The following is a 21,058-nucleotide window of genomic DNA, read 5'->3' as shown; positions in this document are numbered from 1 at the left end:
CATTTGGTTCCTTTTTGGATGACTTTTATTCCATTTTATCTCTCCTTTCTTTAGTTTTCCTTAGTTTTATTCTTGTTTTCTTCATTTTATGCTTTTTGTAGTTAGTTTCTCTTTTTGGTGCTTTTTCTAGTTTATTTGTTATTTTTCCCTTTTATTTGCTTTTTCTCCTTTGTTTGTAGGTTGTGATTGATTGTCCAAGGATTCCCGAGCTTCCTCTCCATGATCTTTCATTGTTTTCATGCCTAAAGCTTGTGCAAGAAGTTTCAAGTCAAAAGAGGGATCAAAGGGGCATGCTTCAAGGCCTTATAAATGCCTTCCTCATGGCTCATTTTCTTCAAGAAATTCAAGGAAGTTGCTGCCTACCTTGTCCTTCATCATCATCATCTAGGATGCGTGCACCTTGTGAGCAAAGGCAAAGAAGAAAGGAGGGCGCTGCAGCTATGTGCGGGCGCACATGAGGAGTGTGCGGCCGCACATCAGTCGTGTGCGGCCGCACATAGGGTGTGTGCGGGCGCACATCTGGTGTGTGCGGGCGCACACACCTGGGTGTGCTCCCGTGCGCACCATTCTCTCTCCTCCGAGCGCCCGCACCTGCGTGGGTCTATTTTTGGGCGTCATTTCCGACCTCCTCCTTGTATATATAGTTATTTCTACCTATTTTTAGAAAGGAAGAGTTTTTAGATTGAATTAGATAGTTAGTTTTTGGAGAATTTTTAGAGAGAGAAACTCAAGAACTAGAGAGAGAAACTCATGATCTTTGGTGTTTGTTCAAGAATTCATCATTGTATTTGATCTTTTGATCAAAGTTTTGTAAGGATCTTCTTCTTAATCTCAATTCAAGTTTGATTTTAGTTGATTTCATTAGTTTTTCATATTGTTGATGATTGATTTGGTTATTGATTGAATTTTGATTGATTTTGATTGATTGTTGGTTTAATCTTTGAATTCAAGCATGTTGATGATTAATTTGATGAATGTTGTAGTTTTGATCTCCATTTCCATGGCTAGTGAGTAGTTCTCTAGCTAGGGAGATGGTGAAGCATGCATGAATGATGGAATAGTGTAATTTGGGGATAATTGATGGAGTTGATGATATGATTAAATTGGTTGATTTTTCATGTGCATGTGTGTGATTAATTGAGGTTTGGCCATCTTTGATTAACACACTAGATTGCATTGTAAGTATGCTATGACACGGACAATTGATTAGTAGACTTGCAATTTCACGATTGAGGTGCTTTGTTATGTTCCCTAGTTAGAGTTTAGCATAGTTGACGCTAGTTAGACCTCTAGGTGAACCACCTTAGCATGCTCTTTTGGATACATGATAGTTTTCCCTCATATCGATTGACTTAGTCGGTTTGACCTCCCAAATTACCAATTCCATTGTGAATGTATGTGGATCCATTGCCCTAGTGTTTTAGATCGATTAAATACAAGTTTGCATACCTAGTTTAGACCTAGTCCTACTTCAAACCCCTTTTGTTTCCGAAATAGCTTAATCTAGACTTCGTGCATTTAACATCATTCCCTTGGGATTCGACCTTGACTTGCCGCTAGACTATTAGGGGTTGGTTAAGCATATAAATATTGTTTGATTGGGCAAGGTGGTAGCCAACGACCTACCATTCCTAGCCACATCAAAATGGCGCCGTTGCCGGGGAATGGTGCTTGAGTGTATGAAGTTTTTGAGTCTATTTCATTTTTGATAAAATACAAAAAGATTTTGTTTCTCTAGGCTACACTTGTAGCCGTGCTACTAATATTGTCTTTAAGTTTTGTGTGTGTAGATCCCAAGTCATGGGAAGTAATTCAAGAGTTACCTTGAAGGAGCTTGGAGTGCCCGGGGCTTATAGGTATGAGAGCGCCATAGCTCCACCTATATCACCGGAGAATGACTTTGAAATTAGGCCGGAAATGATCACCTTGATCGAGAGAAGGCAATATGGTGGGGCAAAGAACGAGAGCCCATTGAACCATCTTAAGGAGTTTGAAAAATATTGCAACACTATCAATGTCAATGGAGTTTCTCAAGAGTTTATCCGCCTTAAGTTGTTCCCCTTCTCTCTAATAGGAAGATCTTTGGAGTGGCTAGACAAAGAAGTGAAGCCCAATTCCTTGAAGACATGGGATGATGTCACAAAGGCTTTCTTGTCCCGTTTCTACCCACCAAAGAAGACGGCGGAGGCTAGAGCCTTAATCCAAAGCTTTAAGCAATTGCCTAGAGAGAATGTCTATGAAGCATGGGAGAGATACAAGGACTACCAAAGGGAATGCCCTCACCACGGAATTCCAACATATCAAGTGATCCAAATCTTCTATAGTGGTTTGAGCTTTCAAGGTAGATCGAGCCTAGATGCCGGAGCCGGAGGGCCAATCATGAACAAGACGGAAGAAGAGGTTGTGGATGTAATAGATGATGTGGTAAGGAATTACATGGATTGGCATGATGAAGAGAGAGACTCGGCAAGCACAAGTTGCTCAACCGATCAATCTTATGTCATCAACGAATTGTCCACAATGGTCTCGGAGTTAGGAAAGGAGGTGAATTTTCTCAAGAACAAGCTCGAGAGCCCTTCACAAGCTTCTAGTCTTCCCTCCCAATTTAAGGGGAGAGGTACATCTTCCTACTCTAACCCTCTTTTTGCTTCTTGTTGCATGATTACAGAATGCTTGGTTTGTGATATATGTTGCAAGAATGATCATGATGCTTCTAATTGCTCCAATGTTCCTTGTGATAGATATGATGGATATGAGAATGTGCATGTGAATTGTGATGATAATAATGATTTTGGACCTAGATTTAATGCTCAGAAGATTGTTGGGAATAGGAATTATCACAATAATGGGAGCTATGATAATTACAAGCAAAAGAGTGGTAATGGTAACCGTGTGACCCAAGAATTTTGTGGTAACCATAACAACTTTTGTTGTAATGATCAAAGCTATGGCCAAGAATATGGGGATCATAACCAAGGTTATGGTAACCATAATCAAAATTTCGGCCAAAATCATGGTAAGGGTAATTGGAGTAATCAAGGTAGGGGAAATTTTCAAAATGATTTTCAAAGAGACACCCCACCCCAAATTACTCGAAAGACTCAAAGCCAAGGTGATGATTTCTTTACTCAACAATCCCAATTGAATAGGCTAGAAAATTTCATGATGGATCAATCTAGGATGTTGAATGAATTCACATTGTCTTGTAACAAAATGTTTGAGGTCCTATTAACTCATGGAAAGATGCTTGAGAACCAAATTGTTCAACTAGCCACCCCTTTGAAAGATTGTGCTAGTCCATCTCTTTTTCCCTCACAAGAAGTTGATTCTAGGGAACCGATGTGTGCTATGACCACTAGGAGTGGTAAGGTCCTTAAAGAGAGTGTTTCTAAGAAGAGTGAGGAGAGTGAAAAAGAGAATGATTTGAGTGAAGAGAATAAGAATGAAGAGCCTAGCAAGATGAGTGAGGATTCCAATGATAAGCCTAAGGAGAAAGAGCGGAAGCAAGATGAGGTTTACAAACCTAGACTTCCTTACCCCCAAAAGCACACTAGGCATAAATTGGATGAGCAATTTGGGAAATTCATCGACATGCTTAAGCAACTTCATCTTACTCTTCCTTTTACCGATGTTGTAGAAAAAATGCCAAACTATGCTAAGTTTCTTAAGGAAATTTTGAGCGGTAAGAGAGATTGCAATTTGGTGGAGCCGGCGAATCTAGGGGAGTGCTTTAGTGCCTTTTTTCAAAGTGACCTACCCCAAAAGTTGAAGGATCCCGGAAATTTCTCCATACCTTGCAAAATTAAAGGAAAATTGTTTCAAAATGCTCTTTGTGATCTTGGTGCTAGTGTTAGTATCATGCCTTATTCCGTTTTTAAGAAACTTAAGCTAGGTGAACTTCTTCCATCCAAAATGACCCTTCAATTGGTCGATCGATCTATCAAGTTTCCTAAGGGGAGAGTTGAGGATGTTCCTCTCAAGATAGGAGAGTTTACCATTCCCGTTGATTTCATTGTGCTTGAGATTGCGGAAGATGACCATATCCCTATCATCTTAGGAAGGCCTTTCTTAGCCACTTCGGGAGCCTTGATAGATGTTAAGAGAGGTCGTATTACCTTGAGAATTGGTAAGAATGAGGAAAGTTTTGATTTGAAACCAACACATGAGTCTTTGTCCCTTGTAAAAGGAATTATGTGTGTTAATTCCCCTCGCCCTATTGATGATGTATGCACTATTGATTCTTCACATACCGATTTTCTTGAGAATTATGATGATGTGGTTTTGAGTTGTGATAGCAAGAAGGTTAGTGAAGATAAAGTGATGATTCCCAAGCTTATGGACGAGGAGGAAGTTGATATTCCTCATTGGTTTGAACTCCATCCTCAAGATGAAGGTGATCTTTCTATGAGTTTAGATGGTGAAGGACCATTTACGAAGAAAAACAAGGCAAAGAAAAGAGCACGAGCTTCTAAGAAAAAGAGAAAGAGAATGAAGTTGAGGAAAGAAAAGCTCGCATTCGAAAGGTCTTTGCATGAAAGCTTAACAAGCAACAACGGAAAGTTACTAGAAGATGAAGAGGAATTTGTTCTTTCTACTACCTTGAAGAAGGTGGTGTTCTTTGACCCTCCATGATTCGGAGGAAGGGTCGAGCTTAGGACCTTAAGCAAGCGCTTCCCGGGAGGCAACCCGGAGATTCTAACTTTTCCTTTTGATTTTTGAGTTTTCTTATTTTTGTTTCTTTTATTACTTTTTCTTTGCTTTTACTTTCCTACTTGTTTGGATTTTCAGGATGAACTTTGCGAGATTGGATTTCTTCAAGAATGCATGGTGAATGGAAGGTGTTCGTGGCGCATATCATATTTTGTTCGATTCCAATCGAAATTCGAAGTAAAAGGGGTACGAATTTTAGAGAGGTAAGATAGGAATTTCATGTTTTAAAGGTTGGAGGAAGTTGATACTTAGTGAATTTTTGAGGTGTGCACATGAATTTTCAACTTTGAGGACTTTGAAAATGATTTTAGCAACTGCCTATGTTGTTCCTCATCACCATCATGATTCATCTGTGCACCAAAATAGGCAGTAAGTATCAAATTTTTGAGAAAAAGGAGGGAAGGGGCACGAACAGGGATGTGCGGCCGCACACGAGGCATGTGCGGGCGCACAGCCTGCGTGTGTGGGCGCACACCAGTCTTGTGCGGCCGCACATGGCTAAACGTGCCATATAACTTCTTCTTCCTCCTTTTTCCCTTCATTTCCTCATTGCATCTCCTTCCTCACGAGCATTCCCCCTTTCACAACCCTCCCCACTTGTGCACACTCCTCACTCACCATTCACCATCAAAAATCCCTTTAATCCAAATCTTGTAGTTTAGAGTAGTTCTTTAGTTAGTTTAGTTTTAGTTTTTCTTTCCCTTAGTTGTATATATTTCTTGCTTTGTTTATTTTTCTTTTATTTGTTGTTTTCTTTTCTTTGTTTTGAAGTTACTAACCATTTTTGTTCATAGTTTCTTTTATTTCTTTTTCTCACTTAATTCCTTGAAGAGCTTATGAATATGGAATGCTACGAGGTGGTTTCTTATTGCTTCGTTTATTTTGCTATGCTTGGAATCCCGGTGAGACCTTTCTTATTTTTCTCTTTATTTTCTTTGGTTGCATAGAATAGGATTAGTTTAGGAGAAGTTGAATGGTTCGAGGATGGATGCTTGTTAACACGTAATGTGTTTGGGATCAGTGACTTTGTTGTCTATCGATCACTTGTTTGTCCATTGGGAATTTTATGTGTTTAACATGCTTTCTAGACCTTTGCATGATTTTCTCCTATGTTTTCCTTCCTATGTCTCCATTTTCGTTTCTTTTACTTTCTTTTATTTTACCTTTTTCTCTTATTTTCTTTTATTTTTCTTTTTATTTTTGATGTGATTTTGAGGCATTGTTTTTCATTTCTTTTCTTTTGAGATGAACATTGTACATTGGACTTGTCTTTTGCATGACTTTCTTCCTAGGTCGTAAAGGTATGCACGGTTTGAGACTATGTTTGGTTGACTCTAGGATAGTGTATGCTAGGGTAGTTGGTTTGAACTAGGAGGATCATGAAGCCGGATTCTACTTGTTTGTGGTATGTTGGTAGTTGCTTCCTATAGTTGATTTGACACCATTGGTGAGTTTTTGCCACGACCTTGTGAGGTTACTTGTTTTTCTAGCCTTCAACATTACTTGTGTGAGCGGCGTGGATCCTTGACTATGCAAACCTAATCTAATAAAGCTTGATGTATGATTCTCAAACACGAGACCGAACGATCTAGGAAGGACAAAGGCACATTTTTCGGGGTGGTATCTTCATTTTTACTTTGTTTTGTTATTTCCTTTTATTTTTGTGTTTACATTTGCTTTCTTGCAACCATTTGAGCCTAATCCCTTCTTTTCAAGCCACATCTTAGTTATTTGACCTTTTGTTTCATTTTCTACCTTTCTTGATTTTTGTGAAGCAATATGATCATTTGAGATGAAGTTTGTGGTGGTTAAGTTGGAAATTTGGTTTTTATGAAAGCAAGATTGTGTTATGATTTCCTTGTGAATAATGGCAAATGAGTATGAGTAAAAGCCGTCCTATGTTATAAAAGGCATGGACAAATAAGTGCTAAATTCGAAAAAGCCGTCCAAAGTTAAAAGAGGCGAGGACAAAGCACTAACAAAAAACGAAAAAAAAAAGAGAAAAATGAAAAATTCAAAAACATTTTGATGTGAGTTTTCTCCCTTTTTGAGCATTGAGGACAATGCTCCATTTTAGCTTGGGAGAGAAGCGTTCTCACGCTTTTTGTATATATTTTTGTGAGTATAGCTTCGAGTAAGCTTGGGGGTGTTGTTTTTGTTTGGTGACAACTTAGTCTTGGTGTAAAGATATGCGCAATCTTTGCTTCACTATTAGGAAAATCACCAAATTTTTAAATTTTTTAGCCTACCTTCACCCTTTATGCCTTACGTTACAACCTTGGGGAAAGACCTTTCGACCTAGATAGTTGAGTCACTATTCGGGGGAGAGCATCATGGGTCATTGCCTAAGGAAAGGGGATGCATAGTCAAGATGTCGAGTAGCCTAATAATATTTCTTTTCCGGTTCCTTCGAGGAATCATTGGGACACTCACTAAAGGGAGATTTGTGACTAGTGGGAAGAACGCGGTAAGATTGTTTGGGATGAAAGTGAATTGTGATAACTAGTTCCTATGCCTAGCATACCCTATGTTTCAATCAACCTTGGATATCTTGAAACGTGCATACCTTAACTACTTGAGAAAGATTGTCATTCATTTTCTTTATAGTCTTTATGTTGATTCATTTCGTAAAGATTTGTTTTTCTTTCATTTTTCTTTCTTTTAATCCTTTGGTTTGCCTCATTGATGTTTGGTTGAGAGTTATGGGTCAAACTCTTAGGATACCCTTACGAGACCTCTCTCGTCCTCATAGGCGACTTTGGGGTTTAAAGGGCTTGTTGTAGCTAAAAACAACCGTGATTCCTACGACAGTGAGTCTTAGTGTATATTCTTATCTTGAGTCATTCTTTTTCGTTTTCAATAAAATTTTCATCCTTTCTCTTTCTTGCTTTGTTTTGCTCGAGGACGAGCAAAAGTTTAGCTTGGGGGAATTTGATGAGTGACATTTTTGGCACTCATTTGGTTCCTTTTTGGATGACTTTTATTCCATTTTATCTCTCCTTTCTTTAGTTTTCCTTAGTTTTATTCTTGTTTTCTTCATTTTATGCTTTTTGTAGTTAGTTTCTCTTTTTGGTGCTTTTACTAGTTTATTTGTTATTTTTCCCTTTTATTTGCTTTTTCTCCTTTGTTTGTAGGTTGTGATTGATTGTCCAAGGATTCCCGAGCTTCCTCTCCATGATCTTTCATTGTTTTCATGCCTAAAGCTTGTGCAAGAAGTTTCAAGTCAAAAGAGGGATCAAAGGGGCATGCTTCAAGGCCTTATAAATGCCTTCCTCATGGCTCATTTTCTTCAAGAAATTCAAGGAAGTTGCTGCCTACCTTGTCCTTCATCATCATCATCTAGGATGCGTGCACCTTGTGAGCAAAGGCAAAGAAGAAAGGAGGGCGCTGCAGCTATGTGCGGGCGCACATGAGGAGTGTGCGGCCGCACATCAGTCGTGTGCGGCCGCACATAGGGTGTGTGCGGGCGCACATCTGGTGTGTGCGGGCGCACACACCTGGGTGTGCTCCCGTGCGCACCGTTCTCTCTCCTCCGAGCGCCCGCACCTGCGTGGGTCTATTTTTGGGCGTCATTTCCGACCTCCTCCTTGTATATATAGTTATTTCTACCTATTTTTAGAAAGGAAGAGTTTTTAGATTGAATTAGATAGTTAGTTTTTGGAGAATTTTTAGAGAGAGAAACTCAAGAACTAGAGAGAGAAACTCATGATCTTTGGTGTTTGTTCAAGAATTCATCATTGTATTTGATCTTTTGATCAAAGTTTTGTAAGGATCTTCTTCTTAATCTCAATTCAAGTTTGATTTTAGTTGATTTCATTAGTTTTTCATATTGTTGATGATTGATTTGGTTATTGATTGAATTTTGATTGATTTTGATTGATTGTTGGTTTAATCTTTGAATTCAAGCATGTTGATGATTAATTTGATGAATGTTGTAGTTTTGATCTCCATTTCCATGGCTAGTGAGTAGTTCTCTAGCTAGGGAGATGGTGAAGCATGCATGAATGATGGAATAGTGTAATTTGGGGATAATTGATGGAGTTGATGATATGATTAAATTGGTTGATTTTTCATGTGCATGTGTGTGATTAATTGAGGTTTGGCCATCTTTGATTAACACACTAGATTGCATTGTAAGTATGCTATGACACGGACAATTGATTAGTAGACTTGCAATTTCACGATTGAGGTGCTTTGTTATGTTCCCTAGTTAGAGTTTAGCATAGTTGACGCTAGTTAGACCTCTAGGTGAACCACCTTAGCATGCTCTTTTGGATACATGATAGTTTTCCCTCATATCGATTGACTTAGTCGGTTTGACCTCCCAAATTACCAATTCCATTGTGAATGTATGTGGATCCATTGCCCTAGTGTTTTAGATCGATTAAATACAAGTTTGCATACCTAGTTTAGACCTAGTCCTACTTCAAACCCCTTTTGTTTCCGAAATAGCTTAATCTAGACTTCGTGCATTTAACATCATTCCCTTGGGATTCGACCTTGACTTGCCGCTAGACTATTAGGGGTTGGTTAAGCATATAAATATTGTTTGATTGGGCAAGGTGGTAGCCAACGACCTACCATTCCTAGCCACATCACCTTTCTTTAGTTTTCCTTAGTTTTATTCTTGTTTACTTCATTTTATGCATTTTGTAGTTAGTTTCTCTATTTTGTGCTTTTTCTAGTTTATTTGTTATTTTTCCCTTTTATTTGCTTTTTCTCCTTTGTTTGTAGGTTGTGATTGATTGTCCAAGGATTCCCGAGCTTCCTCTCCATGATTTTTCATTGTTTTCATGCCTAAAGCTTGTGCAAGAAGTTTCAAGTCAAAAGAGGGATCAAAGGGGCATGCTTCAAGGCCTTATAAATGCCTTCCTCATGGCTCATTTCTTCAAGAAATTCAAGGAAGTTGCTGCCTACCTTGTCCTCCATCATCATCATCTAGGATGCGTGCACCTCGTGAGCAAGGGCAAAGAAGAAAGGAGGGCGCTGCAGCTATGTGCGGGCGCACATGAGGAGTGTGCGGCCGCACATCAGTCGTGTGCGGGCGCACATCTGGTGTGTGCGGGCGCACATACCTGGGTGTGCTCCCGTGCGCACCGTTCTCTCTCCTCCGAGCGCCCGCACCTGCGTGGGTCTCTTCTTGGGCGTCAATACCGACCTTCTCCTTTGTATATATAGTTTTTCCCTTCTATTTTTGTAGTAACAATTCATATTAGAATTAGATCATATTCTTAGCTTAGTTGAGAGCTTCTCTCTCTAGATTTAGGGGTTAGTTTAGGAGTAGATTTTAGAGAGAGAAAGTGAAGAATTTCAATGGTGATTGAGAGATTGAAGATCCAATGGTGACAATTGTATTGGAGATCTACTCTATTATCAATGAGCATTTCTAAACTCTATCTCATTTATTGTTTTGTTTAGTATTCATATTTAGTTTGTTGATTTTGATTGTGTTTTGATGATTTGATGATTGATGTTAGATTAGAGTAATTGTTGATTCTTTGATTGTTAATTATTGATTTCTTTGGTTATTAGTTGTATTGATGATGTTTCTAGAGTAGTTGTTTGGTTAGGGATTTGGTGAAGCTTATATTATGTAATGAATTGATGTAGATTGGGGATTTTGATGGAGTTGATGATGTGATTAAATTGGTTAATTGATTATGTGCATGTGTGTGTTTGATTTAGGCTTGATCACCCTTGTTATTCACACTAGATTGCATTGTATGTTCACATTGATACGGACCATTGATTTGTGGCTTGCATTTACACGATTGAGGTGTCTTGTGATGTTTCCTAGCTAGAGTTTACCGTAGTTGACGCTAGTTAGACCTCTAGGAGAATAGCTTGATATGCTCTTTTGGTTGCATGATTGATTTTCCCTCACATTGCTTGACTTAGTCGATTTTCCATTCCAATTTGCATTGTTCATTGCTATTGTAAGTGAATCCTAATCCCTAGCTCTTATATTTGTGTGGTTTCTTCGTTTTAGTAGTTGTTAGAATCACATTTTATCTCTTGTCTTCGACCTAGCTTAGGCATATAATTGGAAGCACTTAAGCATTACCGTTCCTTTGGGTTCGACCCTTGACTTACCTCTATACTTGTATTTAGGTTTGTTGAGTGTTTATAAATTTTGTTTGGCTTAGGGAAGATTAGCCCAACGACCTAGTTTTCCCCACGTCAAAATGGCGCCGTTGCCGGGGAACGGTGTCAATGTTTGAGTGTTTTTGATTGCTTGAGTCTAGGTCTTTGTGTATACTTTTCTTTTATTTTGTTTTTGTTTCCTTTGTAAAATGGCATCTCTATCTTTTTCTCAACATGACGATGAGCCTTTTTGTGATTATTTCAATAGACTTAAGGAATTTCTTGAATATAATTGTTGTAGTCTTTGGGAAGCTTGTGAGATTTGTTATCATGGTTTGAATGAGCAAACTAGGGATAAAGTTGAATGCATGCACAATGGCGAATTTAGAGCATTGTCAATTGATGATGCTTGGGATTTTTATGTTTGGTTTGCTAGGGATGTTTATAATAGGGGTAATCATGTTCCTAATATTGATGTGCAATGTCTTGATTCTTCTAATGTTAGCATGATTTCCCATGATTCGTCACATGATCCCATTAGTGAACCTAGAACACATGATTTCAACTCTATTTCCCCTTTTGTTCATGATAATGGAGTACATGCTCAAGTTGATGCTAATGGTGTGTTTCAATATTCTTCATTATTTACCATGCCTTCTTGTGATGTGCTTCGTTCCCTTGATAATGAATCTCATGTTGTTGATTTTGCCCCCACCCCCCAATGTGATGTACATGCTCATGATTTCAATGTTGATTCTTCCAATCTTGGTTGTACTTCTTCTTCTTTTGTTGAGCCTCAATCTCCTACATCTTTTGAATCTCTTGTTGCTACCTTGGAAACTCAAATTAGGCATGTTGAGCTTCGTGATGATCTTGGGCCTACAAAAGAGTCGACTCTTAATTGTTTAAGAAGTCAATTGGAGATGATGAAAAAGAATGAGGAGCGTCTTGAGGAGGGAAGAAGGAGAAATGAAGAGCTAGGAAGCCATTTGTCATCCTTGATGTTTATGTGTGAAAGTTACAAATCTAATGTGTGTGTTGAGGGTGATGATGGTAATTCCGAGCAACCAAGAATGTGTGAGGATCCTATTGTTGAGCATAAGAGTAAAGGAGAGAGAGTCGAGAGTGATAATGAGTTTGATGAAATTTTAAGTCTAGACATCTCTTCCTTTGTTGATTGTGATGAGTTTCAAGTGTATGAATGTGACTCTTCTATCCATGAGTATTTGGACTCGTTTGAGGTTATGACAATTATGTTTGTTGAGTGCATAGGGAATAGTCATAGCCTTTTAAGCAAGTTCATTGATGATGCTTCATGGGGGAGAGATGATTTTGAAATTAATTTTCCTCCATTCATGCATGGTTTTGAGGCTCTAGGCTTTAAGGAAATTGAGGGAGCTATTGTTTATGAAGGTAGTGGAGGAGATTATGTGGTTCCTCTTGGGAGTTGGATGTTTGAGGGAGATGGTGATCATGAGCGTTCTTCTTTTGAGGATTCTATGATTGATTTTCATGCCCTCATTGGTGATGTGAGACCTTATGTTGAGGGAGTAGCTAACCCTTTGCCTATTTCTCATACCCCTTTCTCTCAAAAGTTTAATCACATCCCTTATTGCCCTATTTTTCTCCCTTCCTTTGTTGGTAAGCCTATTGGGGACCCTTTCGTCTATGATGATTTGAATGTGGCTCATTTGTCTCCAATTTGGGAAAAGGGTGATGTTGCCACCCAAAAATATTTTGAGGAGAGTTTGCCTTCTTTTTCCTTCTCTTCTTCTTTTTCTTTTTCTTTTTCTTCTTATTTTGTTGAGTTTTCTTTTGATTCTTCTTCCTTCCCTTGGCATCTCTCTCCTCATAGGTGTGCACTATGCTTGTGGCATGCCTTATTTTTGTCATGTGCACACTTACTTTCTTATGAAATGTGTAGTAGTGCATTTGACAAGCTCTTGCGTGCGTTGAATTATTATTTTACTAGAGCGGTCAAGCTTGGACCTTAAGCAAGCCTTTCCTGGGAAGTAACCCATGTTTTAGACTAGATTTTCCTTTTCTTTTTAGAATAGATTTTCTCTCATGGAAATGTTTATGTGCCTTTTGCTAGGTACATGACTTGATATACTTTGGTGCTTCAATTTGGATCAAGAATTAAGGAAGGTTGACTCCTATCTTTGCGAGCATATGGAAACAAGGTTCAATTCTTGAGAAATTAGCTATGAAAGGTTTAATTGGGTCATTTGCGGGTATTTACACCCACCTAAAATCCGGTAATATCTTTCTTTGCTCTTTCTCTAGTGGATGATGACTTGTTGGACATATGTTGGTTTGTTGGATTGATCTCCTTGTTTTCCCCTCCCATGGATTATATGATTTATGATTTGAGTGTAATACCTCATTCAAGCTTGGGGGAGGGTATTTTATCATGTTTGGTAGAATGTTGATTCTTATATGCTATGCACCTTTGTATATGCTTTTCCATGTTTCTTATATTTTGAAAAATTCCAAAAAGATTTTCCTTTTTATCAAGGCAAATTTGCAATGTGTTTTGTTTTGTTCTTGCTTTGGACATAATAACATTTGGACTTGTATAATTGAATGCTTTTCTTCCTAAATGGTAATGGTGTGCACGGTTTGAGAGCACGCTTGGTTGATTCTAGGATAAAGCATGCTAAGGTAGTTGGTTAGAACTAGTGGGAACATGAAGCCGGATTCTACTTGTTTGTGGCCCGTTTGGTAGTTGCTTCCTATAGTCGATTTGACGCCAATAGTGAGTTTTTGCTACATCCGTGTGAGTTCTTTGTTTTTCAAGCCTTCTACCTATATTTGCATGAGCGGCATGGATCCTTGACTTCTTGCAAACCTAATCTTGAAACTTGACTCATAGATCTTGAATCCGAGACCGAACCATTTAGGGAGGACAAAGGCACCTTTTTCGGGGTGGTATTTTTCTTTTTTAGGATAGTTTCATTCATTTTCTTTATTTTTGGGTTTACATTTGCCTTCTGGCAACCATTTGAGCCTATACCTTCTTTTCAAGCCACATCTTTAGATCTTTGGCCTTTTGTTTCATTTTTCTACTTTTCTTGGTTTTTGTGAAGCAATTGTTCATACTTGATGGAGTTTGTGGTGGAGAAGTTGATATGTTTGGTTCTTATGAAAGCATGATTGTGTTATGAATTCTTTGTGAATAATGGCAAATGAGTATGAGTAAAAGCCGTCTTATATTATAAAAGGCATGGACAAATAAGTGCAAAATCGAAAAAGCCGTCCAAAGTTAAAAGAGGCGAGGACAAAGCACATATAAAAAGAAAAAGAAAAAAAAAGTGAAAAATGAAAAATTCAAAAATATTTTGATGTGAGTTTTCTCCCTTTTTGAGCATTGAGGACAATGCTCCATTTAAGCTTGGGGGGAAGCGTTCTCACGCTTTTTGTATATATTTTTGTGAGTATAGCTTCGAGTAAGCTTGGGGGTGTTGTTTTTGTTTGGTGATAACTTAGTCTTGGTGTAAAGATATGCGCAATCTTTGCTTCACTATTAGGAAAACCACCAAATTTTAAATTTTAGCCTACCTTCACCCTTATTGCCTTACGTTACAACCTTGGGGAAAGACCTTTTGACCTAAATGGTTGAGTCACTCATCGGTGGAGAGGAATGTGAGTTTTAGGAATAGGGAGAGGGAATGCAAAAGTCAAGATGTCGAGTAGCCTAAAAAATTCTCTTTTTCCGGTTCCTTCGTGGAATCATTGGGATGCTCACTTGAGGTCGATTTGAAGCTATTAGGAAGAACGCGGTAAGATCGTTTGGGATGAAAGTGGATTGTGAAAGCTAGTTCCTATGCTTAGCATATTTATGTTTCAATCAACCTTGGGTATCTTGGAACGTGCACTCCCTTACTTGTTTAGAAAGATTTGCATCCACTTGTGCTGGTACATTTGCAAAAGTCCTTTCAAGAACATTTGTTTGCTTTTCTTGTATTTTGTTTTCTTGTTCATGCTTTGCCTTGTTTGTATTATTATGAGAGTTATGGGTCAAACTCTTAGGATACCCTTACTAGACCTCACTCGTCCTCATAGGCGACTTTGGGGTTTAAAGGGCTTGTTGTAGCTAAAAACAACCGTGATTCCTAAGACAATGAGTTTTAGTGTATATTCTTATCTTGAGTCTTTCTTTTTCAATAAAATTTTCATCCTCTCTCTTTCTTGCTTTGTTTTGCTCGAGGACGAGCAAAAGTTTAGCTTGGGGGAATTTGATGAGTGACATTTTTGGCACTCATTTGGTTCCTTTTTGGATGATTTTTATTCCATTTTATCTCTCCTTTCTTTAGTTTTCCTTAGTTTTATTCTTGTTTACTTCATTTTATGCATTTTGTAGTTAGTTTCTCTATTTTGTGCTTTTTCTAGTTTATTTGTTATTTTTCCCTTTTATTTGCCTTTTCTCCTTTGTTTGTAGGTTGTGATTGATTGTCCAAGGATTCCCGAGCTTCCTCTCCATGATTTTTCATTAATTTCATGCCTAAAGCTTGTGCAAGAAGTTTCAAGTCAAAAGAGGGATCAAAGGGGCATGCTTCAAGGCCTTATAAATGCCTTCCTCATGGCTCATTTTCTTCAAGAAATTCAAGGAAGTTGCTGCCTACCTTGTCCTCCATCATCATCATCTAGGACGCGTGCACCTCGTGAGCAAGGGCAAAGAAGAAAGGAGGGCGCTGCAGCTATGTGCGGGCGCACATGAGGAGTGTGCGGCCGCACATCAGTCGTGTGCGGCCGCACATCTGGTGTGTGCGGGCGCACATACCTGGGTGTGCTCCCGTGCGCACCGTTCTCTCTCCTCCGAGCGCCCGCACCTGCGTGGGTCTCTTCTTGGGCGTCAATACCGACCTTCTCCTTTGTATATATAGTTTTTCCCTTCTATTTTTGTAGTAACAATTCATATTAGAATTAGATCATATTCTTAGCTTAGTTGAGAGCTTCTCTCTCTAGATTTAGGGGTTAGTTTAGGAGTAGATTTTAGAGAGAGATAGTGAAGAATTTTAATGGTGATTGAGAGATTGAAGATCCAATGGTGACAATTGTATTGGAGATCTACTCTATTATCAATGAGCATTTCTAAACTCTATCTCATTTATTGTTTTGTTTAGTATTCATATTTAGTTTGTTGATTTTGATTGTGTTTTGATGATTTGATGATTGATGTTAGATTAGAGTAATTGTTGATTCTTTGATTGTTAATTGTTGATTTCTTTGGTTATTAGTTGTATTGATGATGTTGCTAGAGTAGTTGTTTGGTTAGGGATTTGGTGAAGCTTATATTATGTAATGAATTGATGTAGATTGGGGATTTTGATGGAGTTGATGATGTGATTATATTGGTTAATTGATTATGTGCATGTGTGTGTTTGATTTAGGCTTGATCATCCTTGTTATTCACACTAGATTGCATTGTAAGTTCACATTGATACGGACCATTGATTTGTGGCTTGCATTTACACGATTGAGGTGTCTTGTGATGTTTCCTAGCTAGAGTTTATCGTAGTTGACGCTAGTTAGACCTCTAGGAGAATAGCTTGATATGCTCTTTTGGTTGCATGATTGATTTTCCCTCACATTGCTTGACTTAGTCGATTTTCCATTCCAATTTGCATTGTTCATTGCTATTGTAAGTGAATCCTAATCCCTAGCTCTTATATTTGTGTGGTTTCTTCGTTTTAGTAGTTGTTAGAATCACATTTTATCTCTTGTCTTCGACCTAGCTTAGGCATATAATTGGAAGCACTTAAGCATTACCGTTCCTTTGGGTTCGACCCTTGACTTACCTCTATACTTGTATTTAGGTTTGTTGAGTGTTTATAAATTTTGTTTGGCTTAGGGAAGATTAGCCCAACGACCTAGTTTTCCCCACGTCATGTTCACCGTGTCACGGCAGACTTGCTGTGACGCGGTGCTCAGTTCCAGGCCTTTTTGTGACATTTTTCCAGATTTTAATCGATTTTATGGTCCGTTCTAATTACTAAGTGGAAATAAAAACCCTCGGTCATAGATTAGTCCAAAAACAAAATGAACAAACACATGTGGGTTAGTATCAAATAAACCACGTAGCATTTAGTCACGATGATGCAAAAACGTTCTCAACCTAAAGTCAAGTTCTATGTTCGACTATGGTCAAGCTTTGGGTGTCAAAAGGGTACCATGGTTAAGAGTTTGGACGCGTTAGCAAGGCAGCCTCCCTTGAGGGTGTATGCCAACGGGCGGCTCCGCAAGTTCGTGATGAAATCGAACTCGACTCCATGGTTTGGGTGGATTTAATAACTCGGATGAACCCTTATTGCCATGAGCGTTTTTGGGTTAATAGAGCTTAAATCCCCCGGGGCTAAGACGTATGTAGAACACATACGGTTTTTCAGAAAAATCGAAGGAAGTCAACTGTGAGAAGAGAAAATAAGCCACCGGACTGATTTTAGGACTGCCGTGACACGGCAAAAATTCCCGTGTCACGGTACAGTGCACCGTCAGACGGTACATTGTACCGTGACACGGCAGACTCTGTCGTGACACGGCAGTCAGAAAATCTGACTGGTGCCCTATTTTTCTTCGTACGCAATCAAGTTGTTCAATTTTTCCTACGGGAAAGATCTAAATTCGACGTTAAAACGTCGATTGCTTATGCAAAAATGCCAAATTAATCACAGGAATATTTTTCAAGAATCTTTCAAGTCTCATCCACTCATCTCGATTAAATACCGATCACTCAAATCGACAAATAACCGAGAATCCTCCCCAGTGGAGTCGCCAAATTGTAGGCGTCGTTCGAAGCGCGCCTACGTTAAAAGCATGGTGTGAATATGCTTGGCACTCATAGGAAGTGGGAATTGACATATATGATTAGGGACAAGGAAAGTAGGGAGCCGCCAACAAGTTTTTAAGGAACTTGTAAACTGTTCACGGATCATAAAAGGCAACCACGAAAAGGGACAACGATAGGCGACAACGATTGACCCGTGAAGGTTACACCCCATTCATAATCCATGAGATTACTAACTCCATATGGTTCGGAACCACGAAAGGAGGATCGGGGATGATGGTACGAAGTGAGTCATGGAGTCACATTCGCCCGTATTGGCCTCTACTCGATTCTTATTATGAAAAGTATTCCTGTTCTCTCAAAGGCATACAAACAAAATTCAATTCGCTCCAAACTATTATTAAGCTAAATTGGTTGAATATTAATGCACACATAATTCTAATTATCAGTGATCACTTGATTAAACAACAAGATTAAAAAGAAACCTAAACCGGTTGTCCAAATTATCTTATTAGTCGTGATTTTCAATTACATATTCCCTTTAAACATGCAATATGGTGATCATAAATAATAATAGAACAAACATTAATATTGGAAGCAATATAGCAATAATTCCAACAATATAAAACCGTTAGAATAATAATAGAAATAAAAGGAACATGATTCTTACTTTGATTTTGCTTGCTTGCTACTATAAAAACAATAAACGCGTTAGTAACTTCAAGGAATATAATTAAACAATAATTAAAATGGAATTAAATTAAATGAGAATTGATTTGGGGCCAAACCCTCAAACAGTTCTACCTTTCACGCCGTGGCTTAAGGACAGAACCCCGGGTAAAGTATGGACTCCTTGGAGTGCTTAAAGAAGGTATTTTGAAAGAGAGAAGGGTAGGCTAGTGTTTAGGCTAGAGCATAGAAGAGAAAATGAGAGATTATTTTTTGATGCCCCGTACATCAGAAATGAGGGGTTATTTATAGGGAAAATGTGCTGAGGGAGCACACGGAACCCTAAAATGACAGAAACCCTAAAACAGTATCCCGTGACACGGCAAAGTGTACCGTGACACGGTAAATTTCCCCGTCAGACGGGAGAAAATCCCGTGACACGGTACTCTTTTGAGTGACACGGGAGATTTTTAAACAAACGGGAAAGAAAACGCGTTAGGGTTTACGCGGAAGGGACACATACTGTATCCGTGTCACATCAGGTCTCCCGTGACACGGGACACTTTGCCGTCAGACGGGAAAGTTTCCCGTGGCGCGGGAATTCTTGTCGTGACACGGGACAGTTTTGTCCTTTTTTCCGTCTAAATTCATTTTTAACCCTAATTTTAATCAGCATTTTAGGTGCCGATTGATAATTTCGGGCCATTTTTCTGATTTATTAAAATCGGACTAAAATAAGAAATAATTAAAGAGAGATAAATAAAAGGTTTGGGCCAAAATAAAAACTATGCTTTTACCAAACATCAAGACTGATCCACGGGCTATTCAGAAATATGAATTTAATTAAATATGATTTTTAAGCACTCTCGGGATTAAATACTAAACCCGACCAATAGTGGCGGTGAAAGGTTGTTCATCATCGGGTTTGGTTTTGGGGAGACATTTTTAGGTGTCTACAGTTACAAAGCCCGTCCTAAGGGTTCAATAGCAGAGGGTTATCTTGTGGATGAGTGTATGACCTTATGCTCAAGAAATTCCAGCAATCGAGAAAAACTTACCATGCCTCATCACACTGCTACTACACCTTTCACACAAATTATTTGGGAAGAACGAAATGGTAAGATTAACTTCTACTTACAGCCTTAAATTTCGTACTACTAGATAATAATAATATTGTGACGATCTAATTAACTTTGAAGGGTGGAAAAGAAGGAAAGGATCCACTTCCTATTTTTGCTATTTTCAAGAAGACTAGATCAGGGAAGTTTGGCAATTTAAAAGAGCCTGAAATTGCAAAATATGTATGTCATCTTTGTAGTTTTAAAAGAAACTAACATCGTTATATATGTGTGGAACTAGTATAATGATTTTTTTTAAATTACTGTAGGATGAGATAGTAAGTGTGGAAACAGAAAATCCATCACTCTCACACTTTGACGTTGTTGAAAAATGCTTTAGGCCACAAGATCGTGGCAGTGTAGTATGTTTTGGCTTTGGTGTAAGACCTAAGGATGTACGAGGCCCTTTACCTACTAGAGCAGATCTCACAGCAAGTCTCCACGAGAAACAGAAAGAGAACTATGATCTTCAAAAGAGAATGGATGAAATGGAAAAAACTCATCAAGAGGAGCGTGAGGCAAACAACAAAAAGATGGATGATTTAGCAAAGAAACTCAATATGTTCATGTCAATGTATATGCAACAAGCTGATAGTGGTGACCAAGCTGATCCTAATGCTAATTGAAACTAAGGTAAGATGACTTTTAAACGTCTAAATATATACATTTTTTTCTTCTTATCTTCTAAATTTTATTGGCATGTTTGGTGAAGTTTTCTGCCTTTTTATCAAAATTTTATTAGATTTCCTATCTCCCCACATTCCATGCCTTTTTTTGAACCTTTTTGTCTATGCTTATCTATTGATGCTTTTCTTTTTGAACTGAAGTTATAAATAGTACTAATATAAAAAATTGCATTAGCTTTGTTTATGTTATGTGCACTTTGAGTAAAAAGTTTAATATATGATATGCTAAATAATTTACTATTATTATTTCATGTTAGGTTTCTTCCATCATTATCTATATGTTATAATTGTACATGCGGGCTTTATAGTCACTGATCAAATGCATAAAAAATCATCAAATATTAGTTGTCATTTTAATAGTTATAATATGTTTGATTTTCAATCCTAAATATTACATGTGTTTCAATGAATTGCGAGAGATATATAGTAGATATTATTGGAACAATTTTTGAAGACTCGAAAATGCTCAACATGCTCATTGAAGCTTCTAATTTGGTGATTGATCGAATCCACTAATTTTAGTTAGATCAATACTTTTGACATATTCTGAGTTTAGTTTAATGGAAATATTCTAAGCACATCGTATATATGATGATTTTTGCTATTTTGGATGATAAAGGATATGTGTATCCTTACTTTTAAATATTTGTAATTGACATTGTGTTAAACTATATATGATATCAATGAGCAAGTTTGAAGTTATTATAAGGGTGTGCTAAATTGCAAGTTTATAACTATTTTGATGAGTACATTATTTGTACAGGAATTATATTTAAAATTTATATATAAAAAAAATGACGACAAGAAATCTGGTCGTAATTATAAAATTATTCGTCGTAAGTAATTAACTTTTAAATTTTCAGAATTAATAATTGTGACAAGTAATATGGTCGTGAATGTGTACAATTGTTGTCTATGAGGAAAATGACGACAAGAAATCTGGTCGTAATTATAAAATTTATTTGTCGCAAGTGATTAACATTACATTATCAGAAACAATAATT

The 21,058-nt window shown here is 37.9% G+C and overlaps 1 non-coding gene across 1 annotated transcript; it reads right to left on the bottom strand.

The window, feature by feature from the left end:
- Positions 1-2,185: 2,185 nt before the first annotated feature.
- LOC145621754 (small nucleolar RNA R71) lies at positions 2,186-2,291 on the bottom strand. Its single transcript, XR_014108553.1, has one exon. It is a non-coding gene; the product is annotated as a small nucleolar RNA R71 (small nucleolar RNA).
- Between the last annotated feature and the right edge of the window lie 18,767 nt (positions 2,292-21,058).

This window comes from Chenopodium album, chromosome 27 (assembly GCF_948465745.1).
Source record: "Chenopodium album chromosome 27, dcCheAlbu1.1, whole genome shotgun sequence".
NCBI classification, from domain to species: Eukaryota; Viridiplantae; Streptophyta; class Magnoliopsida; order Caryophyllales; family Amaranthaceae; genus Chenopodium; species Chenopodium album.
Note: the sequence above shows the minus strand (reverse complement) of the source record. Positions and strands in the feature narration are given on the sequence as shown.